The sequence below is a fragment of the Herpailurus yagouaroundi genome, unplaced genomic scaffold (assembly GCF_014898765.1).
Source record: "Herpailurus yagouaroundi ecotype Mexico unplaced genomic scaffold, PumYag 67793, whole genome shotgun sequence".
NCBI classification, from domain to species: domain Eukaryota; kingdom Metazoa; phylum Chordata; class Mammalia; order Carnivora; family Felidae; genus Herpailurus; species Herpailurus yagouaroundi.
The window spans coordinates 13566760-13593030 of NW_024420586.1; positions in this window are offsets into that span (position 1 = coordinate 13566760).

Sequence of the window (26271 nt, forward strand, 5' to 3'; positions counted from 1 at the left end):
GTGGGGGAGGGGCAGAGAGATTGGGGGCAGAGGATACAAAGTAGCCTCCACACTGACAGCAGTAAGCCTGATGTGGAGCTAGAACCCATGAACTGCAAGATCATAACCTGTGCTGCCAAATTTAGACGCTCAACTGAATAAGCCACCCAGCTGACCCAGAGCTAAAAATATTTTTAATGAAATATTCTTGCATTAGGGTAATGGGAAAGCAATTTTTTTCCAACATGTGCAAAATTATAATTTACATACACTCAAATTCACCCTTTTTAGTGTATAGTTTTGTACATTTTGACAAACATATACAGTTGTGTAACCAAAACCAAAATAAGGTATAAAGCAGTTCCATCAACCCCAAAATTCTCTCAAACATTTTGTATCTAAACTTACCCACAACTCTGCCTTTCTTTTGAATTAATCAGATTTTTTAAAATGATACTATTTTACCTCCATTACTGGTTATTTATACTCTTATTTTTTCAGTGATTATCTTAGAGTTTACAGTAACACCTGTTATTAATTAGAGTCTACCTTCAAATAATAGTGTACTATAAATGTCTTATTAACAATATATTCTCAACTATATCCTTTATGCTATGGTTGTCATTCAACACTTACATATACTTTAAAAAGAATTTACTGCTACTATTTTTGCTTTAGAAATGATCTGAGAAATCAAAGTAATAACAAATTAATCAATATTTAAAACTTTCAATTATCATGTTTCTCTTAATATCTAAGTTTCTGTGTCATATTCCTTCTTCCTGAAGAGTTTCTTTTATTTTATTTTGAGAGAGAGAAGTCACAAGTGAGTGAGGGTGAGAGAGAGACAGAGAGAGAGAGAGTGAAGCGGGGCTCACCTGAAGTGGGGCTAGAGCTCACCCAATGTGGGACTCGAACTCATGAACACGAGATCTTGACCTGAGCCGAAGTCACAAGCTTAATGACTGAGCCACCCAGGGGCCACAAAGAACTTCTTTGAACATATTGTTTGTAGTTCATGTCTGCAGGCAATAATTTCTTTCAGTTTTCCTTTTTCTGAACAAGTGTTGTCTCTCATTCTTTTTTGAAAGATATTTTGTTTGATTATGGAAATCCAGATTGATTCTTCTTTTTAGCACTTTAAAGATGACTCTATTGTCTTCTGGTTTGGTGAATTTCTGATGAAAAGTCTGACATTTCCTTATCTTTGCCTCTCTATATGCAATATAACTTCATTTTTTTTCTCCTCTGCTGGCCTTCTAGATGTTTTTTTGTTTTTTTGTTTTTTTTTTTTACTATATGAAATTTATTGTCAAATTAGTTTCCATACAACACCCAGTGCTCATCCCAAAAGATGCCCTCTTCAATGCCCATCACCCACCCTCCCCTACCTCCCACCCCCCATCAACCCTCAGTTCGTTCTCAGTTTTTAGGAGTCTCTTATGATTTGGCTCTCTCCCTCTCTTTTTTTTTTCCTTCTCCTCCCCCATGGTCTTCAGTTAAGTTTCTCAGGATCCACATAAGAGTGAAAACATAGGGTATCTGTCTTTCTCTGTATGGCTTATTTCACTTAGCATCCCACTCACCATTTCCATCCACATGGCTACAAAGGGCCATATTTCATTCTTTCTCATTGCCACGTAGTACTCCATTGTGTATATTAACCACAATTTCTTTATCCATTCATCAGTTGATGGACATTTGGGCTTTTTCCACAATTGGGCTATTGTTGAGGGTGCTGCTATCAACATTGGGGTACAAGTGCCCCTATGCATCAGCACTCCTGTATCCTTTGGGTAAATTCCTAGCAGTGCTATTGCTGGGTCATAGGGTAGGTCTATTTTTAATTTTTTGAGGAACTTCCACACTGTTTTCCAGAGTGGCTGCACCAGTTTGCATTCCCACCAACAGTGCCAGAGGGTTCCCGTTTCTCCACATCCTCTCCAGCATCTATCATCTCCTGATTTGTTCATTTTGGCCACTCTGACTGGCATGAGGTGATATCTGAGTGTGGTTTTGATTTGTATTTCCCTGATGAGGAGCAATGTTGAGCATCTTTTCATGTGCCTGTTGGCCATCCGGATGTCTTCTTTAGAGAAGTGTCTATTCATGTTTTCTGCCCATTTCTTCACTGGTTATTTGTTTTTTGGGTGTAGAGTTTGGTGAGCTCTTTATAGATTTTGGATACTAGCCCTTTGTCAGATATGTCATTTGCAAATATCTTTTCCCATTCCGTTGGTTGCCTTTGAGTATTGTTGGTTGTTTCCTTTGCTGTGCAGAAGCTTTTTATCTTCATTAGGTCCCAGTAGTTCATTTTTGCTTTTAATTCCATTGCCTTTGGGGATGCGTCAAGTAAGAAATTGCTGCTGATGAGGTCAGAGAGGTTTTTTCCTGCTTTCTCCTCTAGTGTTTTGATGGTTTTCTGTCTCACATTCAAGTCCTTTATCCATATTGAGTTAATTTTTGTGAATGGTGTAAGAAAGTGGTCTAGTTTCATTCTTCTGCATGTTGCTGTCTAGTTCTCCCAGCACCATTTGTTAAAGACACTGTCTTTTTTCCACTGGATATTCTTTCCTGCTTTGTCAAAGATGAGTTGGCCATACTTTGGTGGGTCTAGTTCCGCGGTTTCTATTCTATTCCATTGGTCTATGTGTCTGTTTTTATGCCAATACCATGCTGTCTTGATGATGACAGCTTTGTAGTAGAGGCTAAAGTCTGGGATTGTGATGCCTCCTGCTTTGGTCTTCTTCTTCAAAATTACTTTGGCTATTCGGGGCCTTTTGTGGTTCCATATGAATTTTAGGATTGCTTGTTCTAGCTTCGAGAAGAATGCTGGTGCAATTTTGATTGGGATTGCATTGAATGTGTAGATACCTTTGGGTAGTATTGACATTTTAACAATATGTATTCTTCCAACCCATGAACACGGAATGTTTTTCCATTTCTTTACATCTTCTTCAATTTCCTTCATAAGCTTTCAGCATACAGATCTTTTACATCTTTGGTTAGGTTTATTCCTAGGTATTTTATGCTTCTTGGTGCAATTGTGAATGGGATCAGTTTCTTTATTTGTCTTTCTGTTGCTTCATTGTTAGTGTATAAGAATGCAACTAATTTCTGTACATTGATTTTGTATCCTGCAACTTCGCTGAATTCATGTATCAGTTCTAGCAGACTTTTGGTGGAGTCTATCGGATTTTCCATGTATAATATCCTGTCATCTGCAAAAAGTGAAAGTTTGACTTCATCTTTGCCAATTTTGATGCCTTTGATTTCCTTTTGTTGTCTGATTGCTGATGCTAGCACTTCCAATACTATGTTAAGCAACAGCGGTGAGAGTGGACATCCCTGTCGTGTTCCTGATCTCAGGGGGAAAGCTCTCAGTTTTTCCCCGTTGAGGATGATGTTAGCTGTGGGCTTTTCATAAATGGCTTTGATGATGTTTAAGTAGGTTCCTTCTACCCCGACGTTCTCGAGGGTTTTTATTAAGAAAGGATGCTGAATTTTGTCAAATGCTTTTTCTGCATCGATTGACAGGATCATGTGGTTCTTATCTTTTCTTTTATTAATGTGATGTATCATGTTGATTGATTTGTGAAGGTTGAACCAGCCCTGCATCCCAGGAATGAATTCCACTTGATCATGGTGAATAATTCCTTTTATATGCTGTTGAATTCGATTTGCTAGTATCTTATTGAGAATTTTTGCATCCATATTCATCAGGGATATTGGCCTGTAGTTCTCTTTTTTTACTGGGTCTCTGTCTGGTTTAGGAATCAAAGTAATACTGGCTTCATAGAATGAGTCAGGGAGTTTTCCTTCCCTTTCTATGTTTTGGAATAACTTGTGAAGGATAGGTATTATCTCTGCTTTAAACGTCTGATAGAACTCCCCTGGGAAGCCATCTGGTCCTGGACTCTTATTTGTTGGGAGATTTTTGAAAACTGATTCAATTTCTTCACTGGTTATGGGTCTGTTCAAGCTTTCTATTTCCTCCTGTTTGAGTTTTGGAAGTGTGTGGGTATTTAGGAATTTGTCCATTTTTCCAGGTTGTACAGTTTGTTGGCATATAATTTTGATAGTATTCCCTGATAATTGCTTATATTTCTGAGGGATTGGTTGTAATAATTCCATTTTCATTCATGATTTTATCTATTTGGGTCAGCTCCCTTTTCTTTTTGAGAAGCCTGGCTAGAGGTTTATCAATTTTGTTTATTTTTTCAAAAACACAACTCTGGGTTTCATTGATCTGCTCTACAGTTTTTCTAGATTCTATATTGCTTATTTCTGCTCTGATCTTTATTATTTCTCTTCTTTTGCTGGGTTTGGGGTGTGTTTGCTGTTCTGCTTCTAGTTCCTTTAGGTGTGCTGTTAGATTTTGCATTTGGGATTTTTCTTGTTTCTTGAGATAGGCCTGGATTGCAATGTATTTTCCTCTGAGGAATGCCTTCGCTGCATCCCAAAGCGTTTGGATGGTTGTATTTTCATTTTTGTTTGTTTCCATATATTTTTTAATTTCTTCTCTAATTGCCTGGTTGACCCGTTCATTCTTTAGTAGGGTGTTCTTTAACCTCCATGCTTTTGGAGGTTTTCCAGACTTTTTCCTGTGGTTGATTTCAAGCTTCATAGCATTGTGGTCCAAAAGTATGCAAGGTATGATTTCAATTCTTGTATACTTAGGAAGGGCTGTTTTGTGACCGAGTATGTGACCTATCTTGGAGAAGGTTCCATGTGCACTCGAGAAAAAAGTATATTCTGTTGCTTTGGGATGCAGAGTTCTAAATATATCTGTCAAGTCCATCTGATCCATTGTATCATTCAGAGCCCTTGTTTCTTTATTGACCGTGTGTCTAGATGATCTATCCATTGTTGTGAGTGGACTGTTAACGTCCCCTGCAATTTCCACATTCTTATCAATAAGGTTGCTTATGTTTGTGAGCAATTGTTTTTTTTAATTATTTTTTAACGTTTATTTATTTTTGAGACAGAGAGAGACAGAGCATGAACGGGGGAGGGGCAGAGAGAGAGAGGGAGACACAGAATCGGAAGCAGGCTCCAGGCTCCAAGCCATCAGCCCAGAACCCGACACGGGGCTTGAACTCATGGACCACGAGATCGTGACCTGAGTTGAAGTCGGACCCTTAACCGACTGAGCCACCCAGGTGCCCCATGTTTGTGAGTGATTGTTTTATATATTTGGGGGCTCCCGTATTCGGCGCATAGACATTTATAATTGTTAGCTCTTCCTGATGGATAGACTCTGTAATTATTATATAATGCCCTTCTTCATCTCTTGTTACAGCCTTTAATTTAAAGTCTAGTTTGTCTGATATAAGTGTGGCTACTCCAGCTTTCTTTTGACTTCCAGTAGCATGATAAATAGTTCTCCATCCCCTCACTTTCAATCTGAAGGTGTCCTCAGGTCTAAAATGAGTCTCTCGTACACAGCAAATAGATGGGTCTTTTTTTTTTTTTATCCATTCTGATACCCTATGTCTCTTGGTTGGGACATTTAGTCCATTTATGTTCAGTGTTATTATAGAAAGATATGGGTTTAGAGTCATTGTGATGTCTGTAGGTTTCATGCTTGTAGCGATGTCTCTGGTACTTTGTCTCACAGAATCCCCCTTAGGATCTCTTGTAGGGCTGGTTTAGTGGTGACGAATTCCTTCAGTTTTTGTTTGTTTGGGAAGACCTTTGTCTCTCCTTCTGTTCTAAATGACAGATTTGCTGGATAAAGGATTCTCGGCTGCATTTTTTTTTTCTTTTCATCACCTTGAAGTTTTCCTGCCATTCCTTTCCGGCCTGCCAAGTTTCAGTAGAGAGATCCGTCACGAGTCTTATTGGTCTCCCTTTATATGTTAGAGCACGTTTATCCCTAGCTGCTTTCAGAATTTTCTCTTTATCCTTGTATTTTGCCAGTTTCACTATGATATGTCATGCAGAAGATCGATTCAAGTTACGTCTGAAGGGAGTTCTCTGTGCCTCTTGGATTTCAATGCCTGTTTCCTTCCCCAGATCAGGGAAGTTCTCAGCTATGATTTCTTCAAGTACACCTTCAGCACCTTTCCCTCTCTCTTCCTCCTCTGGAATATCAATTATGCGTAGATTATTTCTCTTTAGTGCATCACTTAGTTCTCTAACTTTCCTCTCATACTCCTGGATTTTTTTTTTATCTCTCTTTCTCTCAGCTTCTTTTTCCATAACTTTATCTTCTAGTTCACCTATTCTCTGCTCTGCCTCTTCAATCCGAGCTGTGGTCATCTCCATTTTCTTTTGCAGCTCATTAATAGTATTTTTAGCTCCTCCTGGCTGTTTCTTAGTCCCTTGATCTCTGTAGCAAGAGATTCTCTGCTGTCCCGTATAGTGTTTTCAAGCCCAGCTATTAATTTCATGACTATTATTCTAAATTCACTTTCTGTTATATTGTTTAAATCCTTTTCGATCAGTTCGTTAGCTGTCGTTATTTCCTGGAGTTTTTTTGAGGGGAATTCTTCCGTTTTGTCATTTTGGATAGTCCCTGGAGTGGTGTGGAACTGCAGGGCACTTCCCCTGTGGTTTCTTGAATAACTTGGGTTGGTGGGCAGGGCTGCAGTCAGACCTGATGTCTGCCCCCAGCCCACTGCTGGGGCCACAGTCAGACTGGTGTGTACTTTCTCTTCCCCTCTCCTAGGGGCAGGATTCACTGTGGGGTGGCATGGCCCATCCGGACTACTTGCACACTGCCAGGCTTGTGGTGCTGGGGATCTGACATATTAGCTGGGGTGGATAGGCAAGGTGCAGGGGGGCAGGAGCGGCAGGCTCAGCTCGCTTATCCTTAGGTGATCCGCGCCGGGAGGGGCCTTGTGGCAACAGGAGGGAGTCAGTCCCTCTGGAGGGATGGATCTGCAGAAGCACATCGTTGTGTGTTTGCGCAGTGCAAGCCAGTTCCCTGGCAGGAACTGGTTCCCTTTGGGATTGGCTGGGGGATGAGCGAGGGAGATGGCGCTGGCGAGCGCCTTTCTTCCCCGCCAAGCTGAGCTCTGTCGTCTGGGGCTCAACAACTCTCCCTCACATTGTCCTCCAGCCCTCCTGCTCTCCAAGAAGAGCTGTTAACTTATAACCTTCCAGATGTTAAGTCCTGCTGGCTGTCCGAACCCACTCCGTCCGGCCCCTCTGCCTTTGCAAGCCAGACTCGGGGTCTCTGCTTGGCCGGCAGGCCGCCCCTCTGCCCCGGCTCCCTCCCACCAGTCCGTGTAGCACACACTGCCTCTCCGCCCTTCCTACCCTCTTCCGTGGGCCTCTTGTCTGCACTTGGCTCCAGAGACTCCATTCTGCTAGTCTTCTGCGATTTTCTGGGTTATTTAGGCAGGCGTGGGTGGAGTCTAAGTGATCCGCAGGACGTGGTGAGCTCAGCGTTCTCCTACACCGCCATCTTCCCAGAAGCCTCCCAGATGGTGTTTTTAATCAACATGTTAATTTGATACATTTATATATTGTAATATGTTTGCCATTGTAGCCATAAGCAGCAACTCAATCAATTGCATAATGATCCTTTATTTTTAGTGGTTGGAATCATTAAGTTCTAGTCTCTTAGGAAATTTGATGACCATAATATAATATTGTCATTTATACACACTATACTGTACATTAGATTTCTAGGGCTTATTTACTACTTGTTGTAAGTTAGTACCCTTAAACAACATCTCTCCTACTCCCTTCCCCCAGTCCCAAGTAGACACCATTTTACTATCTGTTTTATAAGTTTGGCTATTTTCAGATTCTACATACAATTGATATCCCACATACTTGTCATGTGCTGACTTATCTCAGTATAATATGCTCAAGGTTTTGTTTTTATTTCTATAGCTTTATAGTATAGTTTGAAATCATGGAGTTGTGATACCTACAGCCTTGTTCTTTTCCCTCAGAATTGCTTTGGCTATTTGTAATTTTTTTGTGGTTCCATATGAATTTCAGGATTGTTTTTGTCTATCTCTGAGAAGAATGCCATTGATATTTTGACAAGGAATGTACTGAATTTATATATGGCTTTGGGTAATATGGACACTTGAAAAATATTCTGATCCATGAACATGGGATTGTCTTTCCATTTGTTTGTGTTTTCTTTGATTTTTTTTTAGCAAACTCTTGAAGCTTTCATTAAACAGATCTTTCACTTCCTTGGTTAAATTTATTCCTAAGTATTTATTATTGGTGATGTTATTGTGAATGGGATAGTTTTCTTTATTTCTTTTTCATACGTTTCATTGTTAGTGTATAGAAATGCAACTGATTTCTGCACATTAATTTTATATCCTGCAACTTTACTGAAATCAATGATTAGTTCCAACAGTTTTTTTTTGGTTGAGTCTTTGGGATTTTCCATATATAAAATCCTATCATCTGCAAGAAGTGACAATTTTACTCCTTCCTTTCTGATTTGGATGACTTGTATTTCTTTTTCTGGCCTAATTGCTCCAGCTAGGACTTCCACTACTATCTTGAATAAAATTGGTCACTGTTGTAATGTTCCTGATCTTAGAGGAAAAGGTTTCAGCTTTTCTCCTTTGAGTATGTTAGCTGTGGGTCTGTCATATATGACCTTTATTATGTTATGGTATGTTCCTTCTTTACCCAACCTGTCAATGGTTTTTATCATAAAAAGACATTGCATTTTGTCAAATGCTTTTTCTGTATCTATTGCAATGATCATGTGATTTTTATCTTTCATTCTATTAATGTGATGCATTACATTTATTGATTTGTGTATGTTGAACCAGCTTTGTATCCCAGGAATAAACCTCTTGATCATGGTGTATAATCATTTTAATGTGCTCTCAAATGTAGTTTGCTGATACTGTGTTGATAATTTTTGCATCTATATTCATCAGGGATATTGGTTTATAGTTTTCTCTTCTTCTAGTGTCTTTATCTGACTTTGGTATGAGGATAATCCTTGTAGAATACATTTGGATGTGTTCCTTCTGCAATTTTTGGGAAGATTTTGAGAAGGATTGGTGTTATTTTTCTTTAAATGTTTGGTAGAGTTCACCCATGAAGCCATCTGGTCCTGGTCTTTTCTTTCTTTGGGAGGTTTTTGATTACTGATTCAATCTCTTTGCTTGTTATCGGTCTGTTCAACTTTTCTATTTCTTCTTGATTCAGTCTTGGTAGGTTGTATGTTTTTAGGAATTTATCCATTTCTTCTAGGTTATCCAATTTGTTGACATAAAATTGTTTATGATAGTCTCCTATGATCCTTTGTATTTGAGAAGTATCTCTTGTAATATCTCCTCTTTGATTTCTGATTTTATTTACTTGACTGTTCTTTTTTTCTTATTTTGTCTAGCTAAAGGTTTGTCAATTTTACCTTTTCAAAAAACCATCTCTTATTTTTGTTGATCTTTTCCATTATTTTTCTGGTGTCTATTTCATTTATTTCCATTCTGATCTTTGTTATTTCCTTCCTTCTGCTAACTTCGGGCTTAGTTTGCTCTTCTTTTTCTAGTTCATTGAGGTGTAAGGTTAAGTTGCTTATTTGAGTTCTTTCTACTTTCTGAATATATGTATTTTGCACTTTAAACTTCCCTTTCAGAACTTCATTTCAGCATCTGGTAAGTTTTGGTGTGTTGTGTTTCCATTTGTATTTGTTCTGAGATACTTTTTTATTCTCCGTTTGATTTCTTCTTTGACCCACTGGTTGTTCAGGAGTGTATTGTTTAGTTTCCACATACCTGTAAATTTTCTAGCTTTCCTCTTGTTGTTGATTTCTAGTTCCACTGTATTATAGTCAGAAAAAATACCTAGTATGATTTCTATCTTCTTAAATTTGCTAAAATGTGTTTTGGGGCCTATCATATGATCTATCCCAGAGGATGTGTCATGTTTATTTGAGAAGAATGTGTATTCTGCTGCTGTTAGATGGAGTGTTCTAGAAATGTCTGTTAGGTCCACTTGGTCTAATATATGGTTCAGGCCCAAAATTACCTTGTTGATTTTCTGTCAGGATGACCTATCTATTGATGAAAGGGGTATTGAAGTCCCCTCTTATTATTGTATTGGTGTCTATTTGTCATTTTAGACATGTTAGTATTTGCATAACATATTTAGATGCATACATATTTCATACATATAATATATGAAATGTATATTGTATAATATAATAAATTTTATATATAGATATAGATGATATAGATATATAGATATAGATTTACATCCTCTTGAGTGTAAGTGAGACCTGTAAATATGATGGGATATGACTCCTATTATTAGGTTACATTCTATGGAAGAATGAAGATATTTTATAAATGTAATCTAGTCCTTAATGAGTTGATTTTAAATTAATAAATAAGGATATCACCCTGAGTTGGCCTGACTTAATTATGTAAGACCTTTTAGAGTCTATAAATCAGATACAGAAGAAGTTAGAGAAATTAAAAGTACGATACATGCTGTCCTGTTGACCTTGAAGAAGCAAACTGCCATTTTGTAGAAAGGGGCACAGGGCAGGGAATGGTTGCTGGCTTCTGAGAGTTGAGGATCTCAGTCCAACAACCACATAGAAGTGAATTCTGCCAACAACTGTTGAACTTGAAAGAAGACTCTGAGCCTTAGATGAAATCATAGCTCAGGGTGGTACACTGATTTCAGCCTGGTGCAACCCTGATCAGGGAACGCCATTAACCTGACCCATGGGAAACTGTGATATAACGTATTTATGTTGTTTTCAGATGCTAAGTTTGTGGTAATTTATTACACAGCAATATAAAACCAATGTACACTCTCAGACTGATTTAATTAATAGGGGATGAAGCGTGGGAATCATGTTTGTTAAAAGTTCCCATATTATTTTACTGTGCAGCCAAAGTCAACATCATTGGCCTAGAATATTTTTTTACATACTTCCTTTTGAATCATGGAGAGTAAGAGTTAGTTTTCTCATGTCACATCCCTTGCAGCTTAAATTTTTAAATAAACTCTATCTTATGGTACACCTGCTATCACTGTAGTTAATCTTTTGAAACAGCAACTTTACAAAGTCTCTTCAATTTCTGACAGATAAAAGTGATACAGGTATCAGTCTTATTTTAAGAAAAAAAAAGTAATATGTACATACATGTGTCAGTAATGCTTTTCCAGTATTGACAGAAAGAGAAGGTAAAAAAAGATCTCAGTTAATTCACTCAGATGGTTTTCCCTAAGTATTTTCTTCATGATTATATAATAGAAAAAAATTTCATAGGACTCTTTTACACATAGAATGGCAACATCAATGCTAGCTGTTTATGAAACACCTTTTTAAAAACTTCTTTCCAAAGTTCAAATAAACTAAGTGAGAATAGATTTTTTGCATTAAAGTGTAAAACTCTATAGGATATGATTGACCTTAAATTTCAAATTTGTTCTTCAGACAGTCCCCCATAGAGATTTAACAACAGAATGTCTTACTTTTCAATGACCATGAGAATTCTTAAAATTACATCTTGACTAGGCTGTAACTTTACTCCTTCAAATAACATACAAGAGTGGTCTCAATTTTGTTCCAGGGATCAGAAATATGCACACTACCTAGAAACTTGCTGGAAATGCAAATTCTGCAACTCCTGCTCTGACCTACTGAATCACACACTCTGGGGTTGAGGCCACAGTGTATCAAAACAAGGCCTCCAGGTGATACATGTAAAAGCTTGAGAAAAAATAATCTCTCTCTCTCTCTCTCTCTCTCTCTCTCTCTCTATATATATATATATATATATATATATATATAAAAGACATTGACATTTACATTCTCACCACAGAAAACTTTTTGTCTTGATTAGGCTATAAATAAAATTTTGGAAATTAGTCTCTCTATTGCTGTCCCTAAACCAAGATTCAACAGACTTGTAGAGAAAACCCCTAAAGTATCCAGGACCACAAAGCCATTGCATTATGGTTTTAATATTTCTTGACTTCCATTATTTTTTTTTTTGCTTCTTGTTCATTTTACATGAAACTAGTGAAGGTCACACACTATGCTTTTTCTTTATCTCAACTTATAATAATGTTGGCCTTGATATAAATACCCGCATGAAATTCTAAAGAAATCTACCAAGGTAAAAAAGAAGACAGATTCCTGACAGCCTGCTGTCTTCTGAGACAGCTGCTGTCTTCTGTTGTTCTCTTTCTGTCAACAACACTCTTAATTTCTTATTCCAAATTTGTTACTCTTCCTTGTCCCTGAAAGAAATTTCAAGAGAAACTTAATGCTTAAATTTGGTAATTTCCCATCTTCATGCTAGTCAGGTTTCTCGTTTTTTTCTTCTTCTGTTTCATGCATCTCACACCACCTCATTTCTCTTTGTGATTTTCCTTACAATTGACCTCCTGTTCCTTTTCGTGACAAGAAGTCTCCCTCATTTTCCCAGGATTCCCTCTTATAGACAGTCTATGAATGCATGTGCAGAATCATTAAATGTCCCTATCTGAGTCCAAGTTTCTTAGAAAACAGAGCTTGTAGCAAAGATTAATATACTAATATTTTATCGGTGAGGAGTTCAGAGAACATGTGAAATTCCAGGGTAGAAATAATTTATAAAAGAGAACTGATGCAAGGAAAAAAATACAATGCATAACATTATCAAACTGGCCACAGCTTCCTTAGCAAGTGTAGCCATTTGATCAGTCACATGGACCATCCTCTGAGAGGCCACAGAGGGCCACTGTACCTCAGAAAATATGTGGGAAATGAAGTATTGGGACCTCATGAAGGTAAAAAGCTTCTGCACAGCAAAGGAAACAATCAACAAAACTAAAAGGCAACCAATGGAATGGGAAAAGATATTTGCAAATGACATATCGAATAAAGGGCTAATATTCAAAATCTATAAAGAACTCACCAAACTCCACACCCGAAAAACAAATAATCCAGTGAAGAAATGGGCAGAAAACATGAACAGACACTTCTCTAAAGAAGATATCCAGATGGCCAACAGGCACATGAGAAGATGCTCAATGTTACTCCTCATCAGGGAAATACAAATCAAAACCACACTCAGATATCACCTCATGCCAGTCAGAGTGGCCAAAATGAACAAATCAGGAGACGATAGATGCTGGCGAGGATGTGGAGAAACGGGAACCCTCTTGCACTGTTGGTGGGAATGCAAACTGGTGCAGCCGCTCTGGAAAACAGTGTGGAAGTTCCTCAAAAAATTAAAAATAGACCTACCCTATGACCCAGCAATAGCACTGCTAGGAATTTACCCAAGGGATACAGGATTATTGATGCACAGGGGCACTTGTACCCCAATGTTTATAGCAGCAGTTTCAACAATAGCCAAATTATGGAAAGAGCCTAAATGTCCATCAACTGATGAATGGATGAAAAAATTGTGGTGTATATACACAACGGAATACTACTTGGCAATGAGAAAGAATGAAATCTGGCCTTTTGTAGCAACGTGGATGGAACTGGAGAGTGTGATGCTAATTGAAATAAGTCATACAGAGGAAGACATATACCATGTTTTCACTCTTATGTGGATCCTGAGAAACTTAACAGAAGACCATGGGGGAGGGGAAGGAAAAAAAAAGAGGTTAGAGAGGGAGGGAGCCAAAACATAAGAGACTCTTAAAAACTGAGAACAAACTGAGGGTTGATGGGGGGTGGGAGGGAGGGGACGGTGGGTGATGGGTATTGAAGAGGGCATGTTTTGGGATGAGCACTGGGCATTGTATGGAAACAATCTGACAATAAATTCCATATTAAGAAAAAAAAATATGTGGGAAGAAGAAAAAGAGTGAGATTTATGTAAGAAAATCTTCCTGTTTACTCTATCACATTGGTTCAAGCTTGCCACAAAGAACATAACTTCCCAAACCTCCAGATTGTATTACTGAGCTTCTCTAGGAAACCACTAGATCAGACAAATTCCCCATTCATGATTGTGAGACATTATCTGAAGCTGGAAGGAGTGGAAGTAGCAATAACGTCTGAGAGTTGTAGGACTGGGGTATCTGAGCTGTGGCAGCGACTTCTCTGGGACATGTGGCAGCCTTCTGTTACCCTGGGAGGCTGAGACAGACAGCAATGTGAGGAGATGTATCCATGACAGTGATGGTTGAAGCTCTCCATCAGCAGGTGGTCAAGTCTTTAGGTGGTGGGGGTGAGAGGGTAGCATATAGTGCCAAGAGAATCTGAGAGGTATAAATTGGGTCAATTTAACACCTCCAGTACGTAACTGGAAAGTGGAAGTGAAAATCCAATCTTTGTCACTTGTAATCTCCTAAAAAGTTACAAAGACTTTTATGACTGTTGCTGTACCTGGTCCTGAGGCCATAATAGATACTCATCTTCTTCACCAGCATTCTGGAGAGCACTTAGTCTCATTTGGGTTGCTTGCCTGGTAGGGCAAGCCAAAAATTCATCCCCAAGGGCTAAATGCTGCCTTTGCTGAGCTGGTATTGCTAAAATTTCTAATTTGTATTAACCTCTTCATGTGGAAACATCAAGAGATGCCCCAGGGACACTTCTGAATGTGAAATATACTTCTCTCAGTTCCCATTTGTGCAGTAGCATCCTTGCTCTTCATAGAGTGTTTCCCTTCTGGAAACTATGACTTCTAACAAATCATAGCCTAAAATTGTGAGTCAGGAAACACAAACTGCACAACTGGATCAGTTAGATGTTGAGATGGGCCTGTCCTGTATCCCAGGCCTATCCTGTATTTCACTTTTAATTCGAAACCACTGTATTCTTGCTATTAGAGATACCATACCATATAATGATATGTATGTTCAGGGCATATACTGCCCTTCATGGTACTGCTATGCACCTGTCTGGTGATTCAGAAACCCGCCAATTTTGAGTGACATCCAATACAAGAGAAGGTTGTGAGTAGGTGCAGAGTGAGGAATAAGTCATTGTACCATTTGGAAAATATGACTTAGCACATTAATTTGTGCTGAATGCTCCAGCATGTCAAGGATACTCCGTAGAATCTCTGGAAGGCCTTGACAAGAAAGCCACAGAGTGAACCACTATTTCTAGGGAAAAGCCATCCTCTATCCCTTTGCTATCTAATAGGGAAGCCACAGGTCACCTATGGCTACTTAAATTTAAATACATTAAAATTAAATAAAATTAAAAATTCAATTCCTCACTCTCAGTGCCCACATTTTAAATACTCAATAGCCACATGTGACTAATGGCTACCATATTGAGTGGAGTAGATATAGAGTATTTCTATAAAGTTCTATTGGACAGCCCTGCTCTGCCCAATAAAAAATATTCTTCTTTAAGAAAGATGTTACTGCTATGCTACTGGAATCCTAACAAAGACTGAAAAATTGACCATGGACATCAAGGCACCATGCAATGAGAGCTGCTTATCATGAACTTGGTGTTATCAAATCCACTGAGTTGTAAATTGGGGCTGGGTAAAAAACAGTGGGAAGTTTATCAATAAGTTTAGGGGAAAAAATGTAAGGGACAAAAGCTTACAGACACAGAAATAGAGAATACTAGCAATAGAAAGGATCTTTGAGAACTCATCGGTTAATTTTATACATAACTTGCAGAGCTCTTCAAAGTCTACAAAAAATAAGAGGAAAAGAAAATCCCTAATGTCCCAGAGCTAGCTACTATTTGAATGTGACTAACTCAAGGTCAGCCCTTAGTCCTCCTTCCATTAAAGCACCTGGCTGCATTTAAAGATACAGAATGTGAATCACAATCTAGAAAGCTCCATTTCAAAAAATTGGCTACCGGGAGGACAGCATTGATGATTCAGTTTAACAAGCTCTTCAGTTCCTCCAAGAATGTTATCAAGAAAGTTTCTAATGAAGTAACAAAGCATAATATTTATATCAAAACTATGCTTTCAAATTTATTTTCTTGGAACTGTACAAAGTAGTTTCTTTTAGTTTTTTTAGTTTTTTTTTCACTTTTTTTGTATCAAAGTTATTTCCAATTCACATATAGTTTATGCTCTCTTCCTCTTTCTTGATTAAATTAGCTCATGGTATTTCTCCCCCTATATCACTAAATTTGTGCAAAGAACCAAAGTTTTTATTTATTAATGTCATCTCTTGTTTCTGTTCTCATTAAATTTTGTTCTTATATTAGTTCCCTACTGGTGCTTTCTTGTGATTTACTTTTTATACCTTATCTAGCCTTTTGATTTGGCAATGTAATTTATTTTTATTCTTTTATTTTTACTAATGTAAGTGTTTAGGGCTTTGGAATTTCCTCTGATCCCTACTTTTTTATTGAGATATAACATTTTGTAAGTTTAAGGTATACGACAGGTTGATCTGATACACTTATATATTGCAAAATGATTATCACTGTAGAGTTAGCTAATACTTCCATCACCTCACATAATTACCATTTCTTTTTTGTGGTGAAAGAAGTGAAGATGTACTCTCTCAGCAATTTGCAAGTATATAATACAGTATTATTAACTATAATTATCATGCTGCTGTTAGATCCCCAAAACTTATTCATCTTATAACTGGAAGTTCATATTCTTTGACCAACATCTCTCCATTTCCCCCACTTCTCAGCCCCTGATAATCACCATTCTACTCTGTTTCTTCAAATGGCTTTTTTAGATTTCACATGCAACTGATATTATACAGTATTTTTCTTTATCTGATTTATTTTACATTTCATAATGTCCTCAAGTCCATCCATGTTGATACAAACAGCAGGATTTCCTTCTTTCTCATGGTTGAACTCTCAATCTTTTATATATATATATACATATTATAATATATATTATTTATGTATTTATATATATTATATATATACTATATATCTCATTTTCTTATTTTCTTTATCCATTCATACATTGAAGAATATAAGTTGTTTACATGTCTTAGCTATTTTAGCTATTGTGAATGATGCTGCAATGAAAATAGGAATGCAGATACCTCTTCAAGATAGTGATTTCAATTCCTTTGGATATGTACCCAAAAGCAGGACTGCTGGATCATATGATAGTTCTATTTTTAATTTTTTAAGGAATTTCTATGCTGTTTTCCATAGTGGCCATAGCAATCTGCTTTGCCACCAACATTGCACAAGGTTTCCCTTTTCTTCACAGCCTCACAACACTTGTTATCTTTTGTGTTTTTGATGATAGCTATTCTAACAGGTGAGAGGTGATATCTTGTAGTTTTGATCTGCAGTTCCCTAGTGATTAGTGATGTTAAGCATCTTTTCATGTACCTGTTGGATATCTGAATACTTTAGAAAAATATCTACTCGGGGTGCCTGGGTGGCTCAGTTGGTTAAGCGTCCTACTCTCAATTTCTGCTCAGGTCGTGATCTTAGGGTTCCTGAGTTTGAGTCCTGCTATAAGCGTGGAACTTGCTTGGGATTCTCTGTCTCCCTCTCTCTTTGCCCCTTGCCTAGTCACTCTCATTATCTCTCTCAAAAAAAGAATAATAAATAAATAAACATTAAAAAAAAAGAAAAATATCTACTCAGTTCCTCTGCCCATTTTTTAGTTGAATTTTTCAGGTTTTCTCTCTCTCTCTTTTGCTATTAAGTTGTATGAGTTCTTTATATATTTTGGATATTAATCCTGTATCAGATGTATGATTTGTAAATATCTTCTTCCTTTCCATAGGTTGACTTTCCATTTTGTTGACTATTTCTTTTGTTATGTAGAAATTTTTCAGTATGATTTTTTTTGATATGACATTAAAGCACAAGCAACAAAAGCAAAAGTTAATTAATATGTAGAACTACTTCATATTTTTTGATACGTAACTATCATTACTGATGACGGTACTTATTTTTTTAGAAACTCTGTAATTTCTGTTTGTATATTCTCTTTAATCCAAAAGTTTTTTAATATCATTTTTTTTTTCCCAACTGAGGTAAACCTTTCTTGTTTTGGTTTGTTTTCCTTTATGATTTCTACTTTGATCTCTGTTTGTTGGCATTGGAATCAGATAATGTTGTTTTAATAGTTTATAGAATTGATCTTTGCTTCTTGTGCTATACCAGGCATTCTATTTTTGTGAATGTAACATGTGTACTTAAGAAAAAGATATAGTGTCTATTATTAGGGTTTAGAAGCCAATATATAACCAAAATATTTGCTTACTAATCATGTTGTTTATGTGTTTATATGCTGACTTTTTCTCCTGATTGATATATTTTGTATACTGGCATATTGGTATATGAAGACCCTCTGTTAATATTGTAGCTCTATCCAGTTTTCCATGCATCTCCTGTACATCTATTTTATATAAGTGTTTACTGTGTTATTTAGTGCATAGATACTCATAACTGTTGTAGCTTTATTGTTAAATAAAACTTTTAGCACTACAAAGTGTCTTTCTTTATTTCAGTTAATGGTTTTTTACTTAAATTTCACTGTGTCTGTTACCAAGATAACGATTTCTGCTTTTATATTGTCTCCATTTACCTAGTAAATCTTGGTCCATCTCTTTATTTTTAGTGATTCTGAAGCACTGCGTTTTAGGTATGTCGCTTATTTTTGTCTCTTGGATTTTTCTGTAGAAATTAACTTAAAAATATTTTTCTTTTCAGTCAATTTAAGGTCATTTACATGTATTGATATGATACATATAGTTGGTCTGAATTCTGTCATATCTTTGGTTTTAATTACTGTGCTTTATGTTATATACTGCTTCTTCGTATTTGGTGATTCTTATTGGCTCATTTCAAACAACATTGCTTTTGGTGTGTAAAAAAAGTTTCTATTTCTTTTGGTATTAAGGAAGGATTTTTACTAATAAAAAGTAAATATCATTGTATTAATACACTTTAAATGCCCTTAATCCCTTTTTTTCTTATTAAATGTTTATGAACCAATATTACAGCTTTAAATTGACTCCTGCCTTTAACCTATACAATAGTCAATGATCTTATTCTATTTTCCCTTTTTCTATCCTGTCTACTCCCATATTTCAGTTGGATTTCTTTTTTATTTTTAAGAACACATGTTTAAATACTATCCTTCTACCCAGCTACTAACCTTTTAGTTTTAGATCAACAATTAAATAAATGTAATTCTCATCATATGTCCTTTTACAAATGTTTCCTCAGTCATTTCTTGGTTGGATGAATCTTATCTAGTTGATTCTGCAAGAAGAGCTTATGAGTTAAAATTCTCTGTGTTCCTGTATATTCAGAATTAACTTAGAGCTTCTTTACTTAACAGAAAGCTTGACTCTATGTAAAATTCTCAGTTTGTATTTTCAGTACTTAAGTATTTGAAAAATGTCATTTCACTGTTGCCTTCATTTGTATGTTATTTTTGAGAATTTTGACACCACACTAATTGTCTTTTCTTTGAAACTTTCTTCATATTTTGCCTAAAGGCCAGGGAATTTCTTACTTATCTCAAAACATGAATAGTTGTATTAGGATACTTCCCCTGACTTGATTATTCCAATTCAATTTTACCCACTACACTATACACAGATATTTTTTTTTCTTTTTTTCTTTATTTTTGTGTTTTGTGTTTTTTTTTTTGGCGGGGTTTAGGGTGGGGAGGATATTGGGATAATTATTTTAAATACTAGTTCCATTCTACTGTATTAAATTTCTTCTTCAGGAACCCAATTATAATATTTTAGAACTTATATTTCTGTATTCCATTTCCATCCCTTTCTCTCTGAGAAAGAATTTTTTATTGGACTTTTTTTCCAAGTTTTATTTCAATGCCTTTTTAATTAAATTTTCATTTAAACCTATTATTCCTTAAGTAACCTATTATTCCTTGGGTAATTTCATCTTCTTATCTAATGTAATTTTTTAAAGTTTATTTATTTATTGAGAGAGAGAGTGAGCAAGAGGGGGAGGGACAGAGAGAGATGGAGAGAGAGAATGCCAAGCAGCTCTACGCTGTCAGCTAGGACCCTGTCACCGGGCTCAATCCCACCAACTGTGAGATCGTGACCTGAGCCAAAACCAAGAGTCAGATGCTTAACTGGTTGAGCCACTGAGGTGCCCCACTATCTAAGGTAACTTCATTCAAAGATATAGAACTGTCTTTCCTTAGTTCAAACAACTCTTGTTTTTCCTTGGTTTATTTTCTTTTTCTGTAACTAGATTTGTATTTCTGACTCAAGATCTCCTAATGCTTGCATGAAGAGACTTAATTTAATTTACAGGGCCGAGCTACAGTCTTCTTAAACTTTATGAGTTTCTATTTAGGGAGGCAGGGATTGTTATCAGTAGAAATGCCTTGCTTTGAATTTCCTGCTTTCTTACTATATTTTTGCTGTGTGATTGTTTTCCATTTCTATTAATTTAATGAATGCAATTAATACTTTTAGACTGTCCTTTTTGTGTGGTTTTTATTTATTTTTATTTTAATTGTTTTATTTGAGAGAGAGAGAGAGAGCGCAAGTGCACATGAGCTGGGAAGAGGGGCAGAGGGAAAGAGGGAGAATCTTAAGCAGGCTCCATGCTGAGTGGGGCTCCACCTAACAACTCTGGGATCATGACCTGAGGCAAAATCAAGACTCTGCAACTCATCAGACTGAGCCACTCAGGTGCCCCTATTCTATTCTATTTATTTATTTATTTATTTATTTAAGCGTTTATTTATTTTTGAGACAGAGAGAGACAAAGCATGAATGGGGGAGGGTCAGAGAGAGGGAGACACAGAATCTGAAACAGGCTCCAGGCTCTGAGCTGTCAGCACAGAGCCCGACGTGGGGCTCAAACTCACGGACCGCGAGATCATGACCTGGGCCGAAGTCGGCCGCTTAACTGACTGAGCCACCCAGGCACCCCATTTTTTTTTTTTAATGAATGACATTGTTAGATCACTTGACATGACTTATTTCCCTTTTTTTTCCTGCAGGATTTCAAATTTCCCGTTCTTACTACCTACTTCCCCTTCACAAAGACATACTCCAGGGAAAGCACTTTCTCTATATACCTATTCTCCTGAAGTAATGTTTCTCTGATGCTTCCACTTCTAATTCCACTTCATTTCAAACCCCTTCCTTGTAGCCAATTCTGTAAAGCACCAAATCCAATCCACATTTAGTATTTTGTCATTTGGTGTAAATTTTCTCTTTTAGGGAGTGATTTTATCTATGCTTTGTCTAAGACTTGTGGGTCCTACAATTTTTCCATTGAGTTCCTTAAATATCCCCTCCCTAATCTCCATACCACAGCCTTGCAGTGCCTAGTGATGGAAACTCTGTTGGAAGTTGTTTTAATATTCTACCTAGAGGTAATTTGTAATGCATGGTATTCTCTGTCTTCTAATAATGATGAAGGTATGCATTATGCGAAGTCTTATTTGTTCTTCCTGATGATGTTATATACATATTTGTGTGTGTGTGTGTGTGTGTGTGTGTGTGTGTAGAATGTGTGTGTAGAATGAACATCATACAACTGTCATTAAATTCTAGACCCATATACCACATCTGAATATTTTCTATTGACTCACAAAACCTGATTTCAAAACCAAACTCTCAATTTATACTCCAAATCTGCTCCTCATACAATATTTACCATCTTCATAAATGGATCTCTATTCTTCAAGTTATTCAGGCCAAAAAGATATGGAGAAATATTTGACCACTCTTCTCTCTCGAAACTAATCCACAAAATCAATCCCACAGAATGTATACCAAATTCACTCACATTATTTTTTTGCCAAATCAACTATGCCACCTCAATCCAAGCCACCATCATGTTTTATCCAAATGTCAGCAGTTGCTTATAACTCCCATTTTCTGTTCTTGCTGCCCCCAAGTATGGTTACTAAATAGTTGCAAATGCAGCCTTATTAAATGTTCATTAGAACTTAGAATAACATTTATTTTTATTTTTTTTTTAATTTTTTTTTCAACAATTATTTATTTTTGGGACAGAGAGAGACAGAGCATGAACGGGGGAGGGGCAGAGAGAGAGGGAGACACAGAATCGGAAACAGGCTCCAGGCTCTGAGCCATCAGCGCAGAGCCCGACGCGGGGCTCGAACTCACGGAGTGCGAGATCGTGACCTGGCTGAAGTCGGACGCTTAACCGACTGCGCCACCCAGGCGCCCCTAGAATAACATTTAAATCACCTGCCTCTGCTCAATACAGATCTGTTCTCTATTAATCTCTCATACTTTTTACCACTCTCTCACTTGCCCATGTGCTCCAGCCACACGGGTCTTAGCACTATACATATAAAAGAATGTTAACCAGCTTTTAAAAAGAAGGAAATTCTGTAATATAAAACATGATGGACCTTGAGGACATTATGTTAAGTGAAATAGGCCTGACATAGAAAGATAATACTGCATAATTCCACTTACATGAGTTATCTAAAATAGTCAAATTCAGGGCGCCTGGGTGGCTCAGTCAGTTAAGTGTCCAACTTCGGCTCAGGTCATGATCTCATCGGGCTCTGTGCTGACAGCTAGCTCAGAGCCTGGAGCCTGTCTTTGGATTCTGTGTCTCCCTCTCTCTCTGTCCCTCCCCTGCTTGCACTATCTCTCTCTCTCTCTCTCAAAAATAAATTAAAAAAATTTTTTTAATTAAAAAAATAAAATAGTCAAATTCATAAAATCAAACATAGGAATGGTGGTTACCAGGGGCGGGGGCAGGAGGAAATGGAGAGTTATTAATCAACAAGCATAAAGTTTAATCAGATGAATTAGCTCTGGAGATCTGCTGTACAACATTGTAGCTATAGTCAACAATAATGTATTGTTCCCTTAAACTTTGTTAGGAGGATAGATCTCAGGTTAAGTGTTCTAACTACAATAAAATAAAAATTAATGAAAAAATCAAAGATGCATATGACTAAACTCAAGAATGAAACAAGGGAAATCACTATAGACCCTGCTAATATCAAAAAGAGAATAATAGAATAACATGAACAACCCTATACACACAAATTTGACAATTTAGATGAAGGAGACCAATTACTCATAATATACAAACTACCATACCCAATGCATCTGAAATAGATAATCTGAATAGCCCCATAACTACTAAGGGAATCCCATTTTTAATTTTAAAAACTTCCTCAAAAAAAAATAAACTTCAGATCTGGATGGTTTCACTGGAGAACTTGAACAAATGTTTAAAGACAAATTAACAATTACATCCTATCTCTACCAGAAGGAAAAGGTGTTAACACTTTAAACTCATTTTTAAGACAATATTACCCTAATATAAAAAAACAGATAAAGAACAAAAAAGGAAAAATATAGACCAGTATTCTTCATAAATATAGACCAAAAAGATTATTGACAAAATATTAGCAAGTAGAATTTGGCAACATGTAAAAAACAATTTTAGAGGATGGCCAATTTGTGTTTATTCCATGAATGCAAGACAATATTAATATTTAAAAATCAATCAATATAATCCATCATATTAATAGGGAAAAGAAAAATCACACAATTTTTGTAATATAGAATAAAAGTGATAATATTCAACACCCATTCAGATAAAAAGTTCCTAGAAAACTAGGAATAGAGGAGTGTCTGTGTGGCTCAGTTGGTTAAGTGTCTGACTTTGGCTCAGGTCATGATCTCGTGGTTTATGAGTTCATGCCCCCACATCGGGGTCTCTGCTGTCAGCACAAAGCCCGCTTTGGATCCTCTGTCCCCCCTTTCTCTCTGCCCCTTCCCTCTCTCTCTCTCTCTCTCTCTCTCAAAAATAAACATTAAAAAAAGAAAACTAAGAATAGAAGGGACTTCCTCAACTTGATAAAGGATATCTACAAAATTGATTACAGCTAACATACCTATTGATTTCACTTATGGCAGGAGGTAATCAAGACAATTTGTGCACAAGTTTGAGAATGTGTACCCTAGAACTGTGATTCTATAAAATATATAATTTTTTATGGGAGAGAAAGTATTGGGAGATCATTAAATCTGATTCATTTTCACAGGCTATAATGAGGGATACAATTCAAAAATTTCAAAATTAACAGAGTTCAGCAAAATGATCTCCAGTGTCACTTCCCAATCCTTGAGAGTGTTTCCCAGGATTAACTTCCATAATATTTATAAATGATAAGAAAGGTAGTGCTCTTTTCACAACACACTTAACTGTTCTACCTATAAAGCAATGCTACGGTAAAATAAAATTCATGTTTTCAGTAGCCTAATTATTAGTGAAACTGTTGTAAAAATGTGTGTGAATTTTTTTAAAAATGTCTTCAAATTGCAGAGAAATTATATGTATACATTTATTAGATACCAATTTCCATCAGTAAGAACACACTATTTTATCTGAGCTGGGCTTTCTAATATTACTACTAAGATACATTTCTTGGAGGGAAAAAAACCCTATTATTCTCAAAGTTTCCCTGATGGAAAATTAATTTACAAAGACAATAATGATAATGTTGGGAAAGTTTCTCATCTGGGAGACCCAGTGGGGAAGAAAACCATCCTATTAGCTATTGGCATGTTGGGTTAATCAGTGGACCATGATACAGAATAATAACCTTCTACGCACTAAGCATGTGGCTGAGTAATTGCCACACACTGGAATTTCCCAGTGACTCTGAGATGTCAGGGAAAATGTTAAGCAGCAAATTTCCTAAATGGGTATGTATCTATTGTACTGCATAGAAATTACAATACATTTTGCACAAGATTGTAACTGATCTTCATCTCCATTATGTGTCATACTTGCCACAGAGAAATCCAATTGGCACATTTAATGGTCTTGTAGAATACAGGCTTTCAGAGATTTCTATCATTAAATCTACATAGTTCTGGGTGGGAAATGGGAGTTTTTGTGCTCTCAACTCACTTTTGTTTGTGTCCCATGGTTGATACTGATAAAGGACTTGTATTTAAAATATGAAAATAACACTTAAAACTCAACCATAAGGAAACAACACAATTATTTAATGCAATTATAAATAGTATTTTTATTTTAATGTGGAATTGTTCAATGCTATTATAAAGAACTGCAGTTGATGTTTATATACTGCTTTTGTATCTTGTCTTCTGGCCAAACTCACTTATTAGTTTTAGTAGTTTTTTTTATACATTACTTAGGATTTTCCACATAGATGATTATGTCATCTGCAAATAAAGAAGCTTTTACTTCTTTTTCTATCTGAATGCTCTTTATTTCTTTTTCTTGCCCCACTGTGTCAGCTAGAACCTACAGAATAGACTTGATTAGAAGTGGTGAAAGTGGAGATCCTCACCTTGTTAGCTTTACCTTTTTTTGTACATGTTTCTTACAGGATTGACAAAGTTCCCTTCTGTTTTAAGCAGTTCGGGCTACTAAAACAAAGTATGATAGACTGAGTGGCATATAAACAACAGAAATTTATTTCTCACAGGTCTGGAGGATGGAAGTCTGAGATTAGAGAAACAGCATGAAGTTCTAGTGAAACTCATTCTTCCAGGTTGCAGACTGCTGACTTCTTGCTGTGCCCCCACATAAAAGAAAGAAGGCAAGAGAAATGTCTGGGGTCCCTTTCCTAAGGGCAGTAATCCCCTTCATGAGGGATCCACATTCATGACCTAATCACCTCCCAAAGGCCTCACCTCCTAATACCATCACACTGAGGGTTAGGATTTCAACATATGAATTTGGGGGGACACATTCAGTCCACTGCACCTTCTATTTCTAGCTTTCTGTATGTTTTCATCAAGAGTAGATGCTAGATTTTTTCAATGAGATGATAATATGTTTACTTATATTTTCATTCTATTAATATGGTCAACTAATTCTTCTTAATTAATCTCGTTGACTAATTCTTCAAGTTTGAACCTGCCTTGAAGTCCTGGGATAAACACAAAAATGGTTGTGATATGTTATCATTTTTAGATATTGGTGGATTTGATTTACAAAATTTTGAGGGATATTGGCTTGTGGTTTTCTTTATGTATGATGTCTTTGCCTGGTTTTGGTATGAATAATGTCGGCCTTATAAAAGGACTTATGACCTATTCACTTGTTGACTATTTTCTGAACTCAAGTAGCGTTTCTTCCTGAAACACTTGCTGAAATTCACCATTGAAGTCATCTGCTCCTGCATTTCAATTTGTGAGATGGACTCTACCTACAAATCCTATTAAATTCTATTTAATAGAGTGTTAGTAAATAGGTTTATTTCTTGATTTGCCTTTGATAGTTTGTGTCTTTCAGGGAATTTGCCCATTGTCAACTAAGTTGTCAAATTTATTGGCATAAAGTCAGAGAAAGAAAAATAACACATGATTTCACTTATATGTGGAATTTAAGAAACAAAACAAATGAACAAAGAAAAAGGGACAAATCAAAAAACAGAACTTTTTTTTGTATTTATTTATTTTTTTTTATTTATATATGAAATTTATTGTCAA